Here is a 14,546-nt window from a genome sequence, read left to right as displayed (position 1 = left end):
GTGTGTGTGTGCGCGCGTGAGCATGCGTGCATATATATATATATAGAAAATAATTGTTTTTAAAAAAAGTATGCAATTATTTGCAATATATTTTCTTATAACAATTATTTATATATATATATATATATATATATATATATATATATATATATATAGAAAATAATTGTTTTTTAAAAAAGTATGCAATTATTTGCAATATATTTTCTTATAACTTATTATATATATATATATATATATATATATATATATATATATATATATATATATACAGGTAATACTTTTATGTACAGAATAATAAAATGAATCAAATGGTATAAAGAAAAAATAAATAATTGTTATAAGAAAATATATTGCAAATAATTGCATACTTTTTAAAAAACAATTATTTTCTATATATATATATATATATATATATATATATATTATATATTATAAATTTTATATATTTATATTTATTGTGCTCTATCCGCTCATAAGCATTATCTAGAGCACTTTGGGACAGCCTGTATATATATATATATATATATACAGGCTGTCCCAAAGCGTTCTAGATAATGCTTATGAGCGGATAGAGCACAATAAACTTAACAGAAAAATTCTTTTATTTTTTTCTATAACGCTTAATAAAGAAGTTATTATTGAATAAAATTTAATCAATTAAAGTTGACTTTTAGACGATAAAAAACTTCTTTCTGTTCAGTTACCTGTGCTCTACCCGTTCACGAGCGTTGTCTAAAGTGCATGAATGCGTGTGCGTGCGTGCGTGCGTGCGTGCGTGCGTGGGTGCGTGCGTACGTGCGTGTGTTGCGTGTGTGTATACATATAAGAGATCCTATCAACTTTTACACCTTAAATAAATCCGTTATTGTACAAATATGAAAAAATGATTAAAGAAAAAGTTATTGATTCAAAAGGAAAAACACGCTAATAAAATTGAAAAATCATATAAAAGTCACTTTGAAGATTATTTCAAAATTATCGATATTTTTTTTTAATGGAATCATATGGTTTTAGATAGATAGCATTTTGCCTGATTCCAACAGGAATTCAATTATATATAACAATGTGACCTTCAGATAATCTTGTACTCCAAAATAAAATGATATAGGGTTACGTCCAGACCCTTTAGAGTCAGGGTCAGCGGGAGGGCGTAACCTGTTTAACTCCGCTAGACAAACGTTAGACAACGAGTGTCTCGGAGTCGAACGAATTGACCTGGGCCTGCGACAGGTCAACGACCGGAAGGGTCGCTTTTACTCGGTCAGTAGGCCGTTCGTTCGATGGTCCCCTTTTCGGTAAAGGAACTAAATCCTTATTACCCGGGACGGGACCTTGTGCGATCTCGGGATACGAGACAGGAAAAGGATTAAGCAAAAAAAAAAAAATATTATTGTTTACATATCAAATTTTCACATTTATTGTGTAATAAAAGAAAAATGAGAGCAAGGAACAAATTATTAGGTTTATCTAGTTAAACATTTAGCTTAGTATATATCGCTTATTAACTATTATTTTGTATTTATATGTTTTGTATGTATATGTGTGTATGTGTGTGTGTGTTATGGGATCTCCTCTAGGATACATGTAGAAGGGGGGAATTGCCTCCAGAGGACTTCTATAGGAACAGCGATAGGATTGTTACATCCAGGGACAAACCACGGGATTACGGTGTCTGGTAGGCCTTCCGTCAGTGCAGTCAGCAACTCCTCGAGGTCCACCGGGCCGGGTCCTATGCAAATAGCTCCGTCCGGAAGTGGGTCGTAAATCGGGGGGAACTAGGCCAATATCCGGAAGCAGAAGTAGTCTTCGGAAAAGTTTGGCCAGTGGGATGACGGCTCCTGTTCGGACCGAGACGAGTCATCGGTCTTTGTGGATACTTCCTCTGCTTCGTAGTCAGTACCCCGTAGTTCGAGGGGGTCTTCCTGGTGAGGGGGGCGATGAGGGGAAGAATAGGGGGAGTCACCCAAAATAATGATCGAGGGGGTGGGCGACTCCGATCTTGAATGGGTAGAGAGGGGTGGAGGAGAAGTAACGGGGGTAGGGGAGCGAGGAGTGTCGGAAGTGGATATGTTTATGTTGATATTAACGTTAACGTCGGTTGATGAATTAGTTTCCGCCTGAGCCCGAGCCAACCTCTTCCTAAGCCGCCTATTCCGACGGTTACGCGCACGCTTCACCGACGCACGGGAGGAACGTTTTCGATTTACTCCTTCCACTGAAGGAGGATATAATAATAAATAAAAATAATAAAAAAAAACGGTTTGGCTATATAAAGAAATCTGAAATAATTCTTGGGGTTTGCAACGAACTTGATAGTTGATAGAAAGGGAGAGTGAGAGAGTGAGAGGATCACGGGTAGCTCCGCGAAACGCGGACGACCCTGGGTGACTTATAAAGAGAGTGAGAGTGAGAGAATCACGGGTAGCTCCGCAAAATGCGAACGACCCTTGGTGATTGATAAAGAGAATGAGTGAGAGAGTAAGAGAATCACGGGTAGCTCCGCAAAACGCGAACGACCCTTGGTGATTGATAAAGAGAGTGAGAGAGTGAGAGAGTCACGGGTAGCTCCGCAAAACGCGGGCGACCCTTGGTAACTGTATAAGAGAGAGAGATTATGAGAGAGTCACGGGTAGCTCCGCAAAACGCGGGCGACCCTTGGTAACTGTATAAGAGAGAGAGATTATGAGAGAGTCACGGGTAGCTCCGCAAAACGCGGGCGACCCTTGGTAACTGTATAATAAGAGAGAGAGATAATGAGAGTCACGGGTAGCTCCGCAAAACGCGGGCGACCCTTGGTAACTGTATAATAAGAGAGAGAGATAATGAGAGAGTCACGGATAGCTCCACAAACGCGGACGACCCCTGGTAACTGAATAATAAGAAAGAGAGATTATGAGAGAGTCACGGGTAGCTCCGCAAAACGCGGACGACCCTTGGTGATTGATAAAGAGAGAGAGATTATGAGAGAGTCACGGGTAGCTCCGCAAAACGCGGGCAACCCTTGGTAACTGTATAAGAGAGAGAGATTATAAGAGAGTCATGGGTAGCTCCGCGAAACGCGGACGACCCTGGGTGACTGATAAAGAATTTCGGAAGTATGGGAAGTAGAATAGAAATGTAATAATAATAATTTAAATTTAATAATAATTCTAAATTGTTAATGATCGATATAATAGGATCAAGAATTATTTTAGACTAATTAGTTGAAGAGTTTAAGCACTTACTATTTATTGAGTGCGATGATACTTGACTTGAGAAAAAAAACGTGATCGACCCTGTAGATCTTGGCTCTCGAGCTCGTCGGGTGGAGGTTGACTTCCTCAGTATTCACAATAAGGTTGTTGATTGGTTCGCACAGTCTTTATAACACTAAACGCACTATAAAATCTTAACTCGAAATACACTGAGGGTAGGAATCGGTTCACGATAAAGTCTTGGGTCCTTAAGATAATTATATGTCGCAAAGTCTTTTCGCGAGGACACGGCACACTTCGCACTATAATCTCGACCGAGTATATGAGGAGACTGGTAAAATTTTCTAAATGAAAAGAACGTAGTGCGTGTCGCGTGGTCCTGTCCGACGTTTATTAAGCCCTTTTGCTCCTCCTCTCCATTGGTTTGTTAATCTATTTTAACGAATAGTTGTTTCTAATCACGCCCTCCGATTTTTCCTAGGGCGTTACTCTAGATTCTTAGATCATAGGTATTGGTGAAAATCTTCGCTGAGTTTTTTGACCAATGGAGAATAGTTGCTATCGGGTGAGGGTGAGGCTTTCATTTTACGGATTGAGTCATCCCCAGTTTGCTTTGATCTCCTAGGTTGACATCTCACTTGAAATTTATGATAAACAGATAACGTAAGAGGGTGGTCTGGCAAGCAAGCATGTGGTGTCAAGTGTCGCGAGTTTTCGACTCCGGATCGTCTATGCATTGTTCTGGACCTCGCTCTACTTTTTGTTTAGAGTTCTTCGGTCTGATATTTGAGCTTGAGCTTGCATATCTCGCTGTCTGTTTGTCGTTCGCTTCCACATGGTTTTATATTTCTAACGCTTGACCGTTTGTTATCTTTTGTTTAAAATTCTCGAACCTTCAGAATTGTAACGTTAAATTTATAGATCCGCTGACTTTCGACAGCGAGATTACACAGTCTTGCTTCCCAGACTTCGCTTGCTTATTTTTTCTGTCGGATGTAGTATTTCTTAGAATGTAAATTTATGTCGCTAACGTACTTTCAATAAAAGAAAACAACCATGCGGTCTGCAGGACCCAATAATTTATATATTAGAGAAGAAAGAAAAAAAGTTATAAAATATTCGTGAAGTCTACCGTACGTAACAATAGCATGATCAATAAATCTTAATATTATTTTATTTGAGTTAATATTATTTACCTATTTTAATAAATGTTCAAAATGTCTACGTCATCGACGTCAATACATTTTTGCAAACGCCCAATAAACTTTATTTATGATCTTGAAATGACTTTGAGTGGCGTTATGTCGATGTTATGTATAGATTGTTGGATTCATCTTTTCGTTCGTTAGTAACGGTAAAAAAAGCTGCGTAAAAAATCCATATAAATAAAATCCGTATAATCCCATTTGAAAAATGGAAATGATCTTGACCTTGATCTTGATTTTGTTGTTAACATATCAATTGATAAGAAAATCTCTCTCATCATATGACCTCTTTGATACTAAACAGTTTTCCTTTCTTTTTTTCTACAACCACCTCTTTCTCGATATTAACTTGCAACGTTTTATTTGTCTCATCTTGATAATTGTTAAAAAATAACGTTTTAAAAAATATGTTTAAAAAATGTGCAAAAAATTACTTTATTACTTTAATACACATTTTACTGTTTATTAATTAAATTTCTATTGTTTTTTTTACAAAAACTAGAATACTAAACGCGCGCTACGCGCGAGCAATTTATTGTGTATACATTTTATGTGTATATGTATATAATTATTTACATATTAAATCTAGTTTTGAGTGTAATTCCGAAAAGAATACTCACACCCGATTTTTATGAAACTCAGTATTCTTACGTATTTTGATGCACTGATTACGAATATCATAGTGAAAATTGGCGACTACTTGATTTTCATGATAAAAATCATAAAAAACCCATAAAAATTATAGTTTTTTACGTTTATCTCAGTAAATATGAATAATCATGATGAATGTTTTAGACAAAAGTTTTAGATCTTATAGAGATAAACATTTTAGATTCTACACATTTTCACCGTACAAATAATAATTTCCGAGGAAATCAAAGTTAAACATATATCTCAGTAAAAATAAAGATGAGGGAAAGCATCTCCGATGACTTTGACCTTGATATATGTTGTCAAGGTCATGATCCTAAATAACATTCAAAAAGTTTTAGCCTTAATCAGTCATTGTCCATTAAAAAGTTATTAACAAAAAAAGTTTGAATAATATCAAAGTACATGCTGGCCAGGAAGCACGCGCGCGCGCACACACATATACACTCACGGGGGTGCAAGGGGGGCCGAAGAATATCGGATTGAGAACGCGTAATACAATAATCAAAGGTCCGATTACCATGATAATAATAGGCTCCGTCATATATTAATTAATTATTAAATAAATGATCTATAATTTAAAATACTTGTATAATTTATTTTTGCTTATATGTACGTCATAATACGCAAAATAATTTTTGCTACAATAACAGTGCGGTCTTGCGACATAAACAATAGCACGCTAATGTTTATGTTTTTTACGGCCTGTCATTGTAAACTTTCTTTGCTTGTATCTGGGCTTGCCGATACGAGTTAAGCGACACAACCATATTTGATCATGTCACTGAGCGATTCCCGTATTCAAAAACTAATCGAAGGGGAGACAATAAAACTACTGCGAACAGGCGACAGACAGTCGTAATTAATGAATAGTGTACCACAAAATTGCGGAAGATTGTAATAGCGAGACATCGCGACATCAGACATGATATGTAGATATCATAACGCGATATCAAACACGCGCACACGAAGTCACCCGAAATTGCAATAAGCAAAACGGTCTGAAGAGCGAGGAGTGAAATAAGATTTATATATATATATATATATATATATATATATATATATAATCTTTAATTCAATATATATATTTCTAATAAATCATGTGTATATATGTGCTACTTAAATCTACAAAACCAAGTGAGACTCCTTGGGCGGAGCCCCAATTTTCTAATTCCTATCCCGCAACTGATCCCGAAATCCCCACGCCTCATTTAAGGCACTATAATATGATAACAATACTCTTCTTCTCTTATTTTTAAAAACAATAAAAGTACAGTGGCTGTTTTTGTTTATTTTTTATCAATATATAAACCGGCTAAACAGTATTGATTTATTTGATCGTTAAAAACAAATTCGTACTCTTTATCTTGATAGACTGTTTTGAAATTGGAATTCAATTCTTTGTACGAATTCGGGATACATGACTAATTTAGGTTCTCCGTGATCAAGGAGCATAATCGTGTTATTCGTATTAACTATCTCGATACCTTTCGGATAACATAGATCCCATTTATCGGTAGGATATTGCACGGCTTGTCTACTACAGTATGTCAGCGTGCGGTTTTTACAATCCCATCTTAGATGATATATGTATACATTAGGATCCTCCTGTGCCCATAAATATTCCCGTTCAATAAAGATGATCATATCATAATTTGTGTGTCGATGTATACGTATCCATATATCTATGGTATGATTATTGTAATCGCAAAGTATGTATTCGTCTACGCTAAAACGGCTGCGCTCGCTATTCGGGTTACAAGTGTAACGCATTTCAGCACAATTATAAAAATGTCGCATCATTCTAATATTGGCGTACGAAAACACAAACCCCGCATTCACAATTGGACATTTGTTAGGTTTTGTAAGAAATTCCTTAGTAATAGGAGCTGCGAGTTTACAACGTTTTTTTACAGGTTCATATGGATTTTCTTTAGCGTACTTTTCGTAAAAGAATCCAATATCCGGAAATGTAGGTTTGTATTCTTGATTAGCAAAATGAACATTTCTATATTGTACCCAATATTGCGCCATATCATCGCTCAGTTTGTCTGATTCGTAATATGCTATCCACGAATTTTGTCCACGAACCGCGAATGAATAATCGTCACCGTACATACGAATAAACAAATACGTGGGAATGACTTCTATACCGAGTTTGCTATCCTTGTTTGAAAATGTTTTCAACGTACAATCTCGAGTGTAGAAGCCGACTGGTCCGTAAGAAATCGTTGACTGAGCCAAAATTTTTCGACATTTTTCCCATTTCAACGTAAAGTCTGCCATATCATTGTCAAAAGAGAGGAGCGGAAAACTCAACTTTACCATCTGGGACAAATATCCATAGGCTAAAACATTCCCATGCATGATATATGTATAATCATAGTATAATCCTGCTTTTTTATTTTTGACGGGCTGCAATTTTATATATTCAACGACGTATTTGTAGTCGCAATTTTGGGAACAAGATTCAATTGTGTTGTAATAATGCGCCACTACCCATGATAGTGCCATGTATACGCTGTTAGCCTGATCGCGATTCTGGCCAAGCAATTTCATTGGCGTCACAATGATTGATAGTATCATATCAATCGTTATTTTCCGTCCATTTTCACTGACTAACATATAATAGAAGAGCATTAAGGTCGAAGTGATCGAGAATTGGTACCAATTTTTACCCCACGGAAAGGTACATTCATATTTGCCTTCCATCGTCTTTTGATACCGAAGCACAAAATCGTCCATGATGTCGCGACATCTATTACGGCTCTCTCTGCAGTTCTCCACGCAAAGGTAAAAATACGCGCAATCTATCAGCCAGTTGTACATACATCCCAATACCAAGTGGTCGACGTTCCATTTCGTATAGATTCCCGTATCATCATCACCGATAGTATACCGATCCAAATCTTTTGGTTCGTATTCTTCGCCATCACTGCCTGCATCATACACTCAAAATTGAATCGTTTTTCTTGCTGTTGTACGGGTGAATCTTTGAACTTGTTATCCTTGAAACTGTAATGACAACGATTTGTTGCATAAAATTTAACGAAATTTCTGACATATTTTGGAAAAAGTATCATTCGAGCAATATTACGCTTATATAAATGAGCAAATATATGACCGATCTCATTTTTTTTCACTTTTTATTCACGAACGCGACAACGAAATCAACTTGGAGAAGAACCTGACGGTTCGAAATCTGTTAACCACCACCACTACCATGTTGTTTCAAAATTTTATCACGTTCAGTTATGTATACCTATTGAGTGTACTCGCGATTGAAAAAATATTTAATCTTACGCACAGTCAAACTCGATGGAATATTGAACATATCGTCTCCTTCGACTTATGTGTTTCTTCGAGATATAATTTATATTGTCATCAGTATCAAACGTGTAGTAAATTTGTCCATATTCGAGAAAACGCGAAAAAATTAAAGTATTATCCGTACGCGCGAAAAACTCGTCAAAAGGCATTGAATGCAGAATGGTCGCGAGATCAGCATCAAAATCAGCATGCGAGAAAACTATGTTTTTATCAAAAAATCTTTTCGAAACGTCGAGTTGCGCCAATGTGTAATACAAGGCATACCTTTCCGTCTTATTCTCCATTTCCATGTTGGAGTACAAACAGCTGTTCCGATGATCCAACAACAGATATTCTTCGGTCAATTTTCCATCCTTATTCATTGTCATGTCAATTAACACATTCGCGATCAAGAATTTTTCCACGATTTTAAAGTGAAAAGCCGCAAGGTTCTGCAATTAAGACAAGAATAAAATTTTGAAAATTTGCTTTCTATATCGTGCTTTGAATCACTTATTATTTGTAGTTGGAATATATACAGGAAATTCTTTATTGCAGACAATGATAAAAAAGGGCAATTCATCTAGTTGAAAGAATTATTTAAAATCTTCATCTACTTCCATAGTTACAATATATTATTAAATTATTATAATTTTATAGAAAAAAAAATTAAACTAAAAATTGCTGCAAATGTTAGTTGTAGTCAAGCTTAGTTTTAGTCATAAAAGAACGTAGTATTACGTCAGAGAGAGAGAGAGAGAGAGAGAGAGAGAGAGAGAGAGAGAGAGAGAAAGAGCGATTTTCGGAGAAATAAAACAATGAAATAATAGAAATGAAACATTAAAATTCATTTCTCGGAAAAATGAAACATTATTTGCTTAGGTTAGAATTTTCTTGGAATGAATGTGTAGGAACTTTGCCTCTTCTTCGCTTATGTGTGAAAATCGTAAACAAACTTTTTCAGTCAAAAGATAACTAATTATTACGACATATACAAATTTTATTGTCAAACTTTAATTTCTTATATCTCCTAAACCAATGCCGTCTGCCGTCTCCCACTTGATTTTTGCGAAGAATTACTCAGCAAAACTTCCCCTATACAATATTGCCTAAATGGCGATAAAATCGGTGAGATGTGACTTTTTATGCATTTTTGCTACTTTTATTAATTAAACAATTTTCATACAATTTCAAAACAATTTGCATACATTACTATAAAAAAGTGGAAAATATATATAAGGTGATCGGTGATTCTCGTAATACAACCGGTGGTAACAAAAATAAATCAAAATTGCAGAATAAAATTTTTTCATTTGAGATTTCGTTTTTGATAAAATCGACTTTAAGGATGTAACGATGCATCCCCCATCATTCCCGACACGTCGCCCGTCGGAAGTCTGCCGCCCGGCTGGTGTTTTTTTAATATAATTTTTAATATAACAACAAACACCAACGGTGTTTGTCGCAAACAGTCGATTGCCGAGCGGCACCGAGCGTTCTCGGCGAACGCCGAACGCTCCACGCCGGAGGCTCCGCGTTGTTTCCCCCACCCCGAGGAGTAAACGGCGCGGGTGTCACAACCGCTCCGTAACCGAAAGGGTATAAAAAGTCCGACAGATCACAGATCTGTACCGGACCAGACCGGCAACTGAATCCGCTCGAGCTGTACGCCCGAGGCACATCCAGAAACCGTTCCGAAACCGTCGAAAGACAGTAAACCGGAGGTTGACGTGATCGCAGCCTCTGTCGAGACTTCTCGACTATCTGCTCCAGAGACGAATCCTGTCACCAAACCTCCGTAAAGGACCGAGAGTGGACGAGTTCGCCGCTCTCCTCGAGTATTCTCGAGCCTTACGATCCGTACATCTGAGCGTCCGAACTCCGCGCAATGATGCATCCCACGAACCTTTTCTGGGAACACGCGCCGCGTCACCGATATCGACGCTTACATCAACTGCAGGTCGCTACCCTGCAGTTCGCACCGACCACCCGGCCACATATTGTACGCGCCTTACCGCGCATACCTGTAATGCTATAGCGGGGAGCACACACTTTTGCATAAGAGCATAAACATAAAGAAATTGATTGGTCCACAAATATATGCATAAGAAAATGAACCAATCAATTTCCTTATGCTTATTGTTATGCGCTTATGCAAAAGTGTGTGCTCCCCGCTTATCACACCGCGAGATATCGATAATACTCTCGCATAGAACTTCGCGCCCATTAACATACGTTGTCAACACGCGCCCGCCTTACCGCGCGCACCTCGCGCCTACAGGCACGCACCGGCAAGCACGCGCCCGTCTCACCGCGCCCCGCGCCTCGAGCCGGGCCCTTTAACGAGACGCGCAAAAACACTGTCTAGACCGGCGTCACGCATTGCGAATATTATTGTATCGACTCGTATCATTGTAACAGCTGACCATTGCCATTGAGTGGCAAATAAAACGATGTACATTTTACCCAACGTCTCGTAATTGTGTTTCAACCCTTCACGAACCTTGATCGCGATTGCGCTATCCGCGCATGCGAAACCGTTCGTGAAGCGGCCCGTTACAAGGATGTTCTGAATATACAATAGGAGCAAAAAATTGTAGCAAAAATAGTAACAAAAAATAAAAATAAAAAAACATGTTTCTTACGTTTATACTGTTTGAAAAATCAAAAAAATAAATCCGGGTTATGAAAAAAATTTAAGTATCACAAAATAATATGAATTTTGACGTCTTCGTAAAAGAAAATAGTTGTAATTAATATTTTTTCTAATTTATGATAAAAACTTTTGATTGAATATTCTCTGAAATCAACTGCAAAAAACAAGTAATTTGCAGAAAAAGAAAAAGAGACAGATAATATTTTTCTACAATTTTCTATAATTTTTAGTAAATAACTTTTAAACGAATTAGTGGATCTAAATCAAGTTTTGCACAAATATTTATTAGAATTTCCTTAATATATGTGAAAATTTTTATTTCATTGGTAATATTTTTTCTTTGTCAAATTTGTCAATAAGTTCTACAATAGGCGATTTTCCAGAAGAATCAATAGTAACTTTAAATTTAAATAACTTCCAAATCATTAAGAGAATTGTGCTTAGTTTTTGCACAAATATTCAGAAGAAATAATAGAACAATCTATGAAATTTTAATGCTTTTGCTAGTATTTCAATATATGTCACATTCTTAAATATTAGTTGAGTACGCATGCACTTGACTGCCGCTGAGCGGATCTCGAAAAGCTCGAAACACATTGGAAAAGCTTCAAGACAATCTAGTGAGAAAAACCCAGCTTTGTACGCAATAGAATATTTTTTTTTCTTTTGTTTTTCATTCTGGATGATCTATTATTTTGTTTTCAAGTACAATACATGTTATATGTATATCAAGATATTTTTATAATTTATAGAATTCAATAACAGGGCTGAAGGAGCAATTAATATATGTTCTTACACACATACACACAATATATATGGCATGTGTGTGTGTGTTATACTTATAGTGAAACTATAAAATACTTCTTTTCTTTTAATTTGACGTATGAGCAGAGCAGATTTACTACGTATTTTAATACGTATTTGTAATAGATTTATTTATTTTTAAGATATTGGATGTTATCTTTTCTTTTTCTTATTTTTGTTGAATACATTTTTTATTTTAACTCTCACTGAAGGATTGTCATACTTTAAGCAAAAATCTAAAACTACACTGCGAATAACTTACGAAGAAAATAAACAAATAGCGTATTGAAAGCAGTATTATGATTGACTATGTGATGACTATGTGATGAACACACATATTTCACCAAATATATTCCTTCTTAAATGTACATAGTGTCAGAAAGTTACGTTCCATTTGTTAAACTTATTTTGTTAATAACTTTTTAATAAACAATAGGCGACGATTAAAATATTTTGAAAGTTCTTCAGGATTGTGTCCTTGATAATATATAATATCAATGTCATTGAAATGACCTGAGAAGTTGGCCCTATGCATAATTACCGTAAATTTATTTAAATCTAAGAGAAAAGAGAAAATAGAAGGAAAATTAAGTTGGCTTACTTCTGGATAATTCTATCCAATAATTGGCAGAATGAGATGTTTTTGTTTTAGATGTCGGTCGCGAAAACACACAAGATGAAAGAGTATATAAAATTGTACTAACAATAAAACTGAGTTGTACTGTGCGAGAAAGAACTGTGCTCTGAAAACTGCGTTATTTGCCTTTTTATATTCTTTTTTCGAAGAGACATTTCTCCCATTTTACCTAATAATAATTTTATGTTTAATGATCGTCTATATTATCAGATATTAACTTATGATTCAGATCGTGATTATACAACTTACTTTTTTCGGTGGATTCTTTCGTAATTGATTGATTGATTTATGAAATTCTTGTTTTCCAATCATTTTTATTATTCTTAATGTTGCTGCAATTAAACTCTGAATTGTGTCATCGACAGTTTCATCATAGATTTTTCTTTTTGTCTTCCGCCGAAAAATTTTACTTGATATCTGCTGACGTTGTTTCTTTATGTTACAATTTCTCTTTGCTTAAAGAAGATCGATGATCTATCAAAGAGATTTGTTACTGATCTCTTTACGTCTTTTCTCATTATTATTTCTAATTATATATTATTTCTTATATATAGAGTATCATTAAAGAATAGTTGACATTGAATTTGATGAAAATCTATGAAAGGGTTCATTTTTTATAAAATTCTGAATTTTTTGAGAAATGTTTGTACACGGTCTAACTTTCTAACTTTTGTAAAAATTTTGAGATATTGAGTTACTTTTTTTACATGGATAGAATATTATTAAAGGATGGTTGGTGTTGAATTTGTTGAGAATCGGTGAAAGAATTCATTTTTTAAAAAATTTTGAATTTATTGAGAAATGCTTGTACACTCTGTAACTTCCGCAAATTTTGGTATATCTTCCTCTATGAGGAAGCCAAAATTGAAAATACTCGCTTACTTTAAAAAGCTTAAGCTTTGTGAGTGTGAAATAAAATGATGGAGAAAGCAATGTGCAAGTTTCTATTCAAGTTCAATTTACAAAATTTTTATCTTGTTTTGTAAATAAAATAAAAATTGTAAATAAGAACCATGTAAATGAAGATTATAGAACAAAGGTTTAATAGACATAAAAAGAACGTTTCGATTCCTTTTTTGAATCATCTTTTGTATTTAAACAATAAGAGAGAGTATCTCTTACATTAATATAAATAAACGCAATACTATCCGTAATAAAAGATTCTTAGTATGTTTACAACCACTAACTGATTTACAATAAGTAAATTATTTAAAATTTGTCAACAAATTATCCACGCGAGCGCGCGCGCGTGAGAAGAAACTAAAAACTTAATACATTTATAAGAAATTGGTTTTTAATCTATTTTTAATAGTTAATTTTTACGGTAGTTGATTCACCATTTTTATTACTTTCATTACTATATGTCCAAAAATAATAATTGATACTATAAAAAAAGAGAAATAAAAGAACAGCGCATTTTTTTCAGCCAGCGGATATAAAAAAATCGTAATAAATTAAAAGTACAGGTTCTTGAAAATACAATTATAAATTAAATAAAAAATGACAAATGAAAGCTAGGGCAGTAAATGAAATGCATATTTTATTACAGAACAAAGATTTAATAGATTTAAAGCGAATGTTTCGATCCATTTTCTTGAGCTTATCTTCAGCGTATTTAAAGCAATAAATATAATGGTATAACTAATAAATCACAATATTATCACAATATTATCGAAAAGAACTGTTTACATTAATATAAATTAAATAAACGCAATACTTCACTAATAAAGAAATTTTTAAAATGTTCAATATTAATGTTTTTATTTTATATTTTTTTTTGCTGTGTAAATATTTATTTTATAAAATCAATTTCAAGATTTAAAATGACCACTGAAAGGGTCCAACGATAAAAGTGTCACAAAACATTTGAAATGTGCAAAAATGTTACTCATTATGGACAGATGAGCATCTATATCGTAAATTTATATTTAAACTATAAGCGTTTTCATAAACCTGTATCTTAGCTATGAATTATATTTGTTTTACTTTTAAAGAGTTTGTTGATCCATTCACAATAAAATTATGTAAATTATTGTAACAAACTACATCAATATCCAATAGACAGATATTTTTTATAGTTTTAAAGTCAA

Source organism: Cataglyphis hispanica, chromosome 14 (assembly GCF_021464435.1).
Source record: "Cataglyphis hispanica isolate Lineage 1 chromosome 14, ULB_Chis1_1.0, whole genome shotgun sequence".
Taxonomy (NCBI): domain Eukaryota; kingdom Metazoa; phylum Arthropoda; class Insecta; order Hymenoptera; family Formicidae; genus Cataglyphis; species Cataglyphis hispanica.
Note: the sequence above shows the minus strand (reverse complement) of the source record.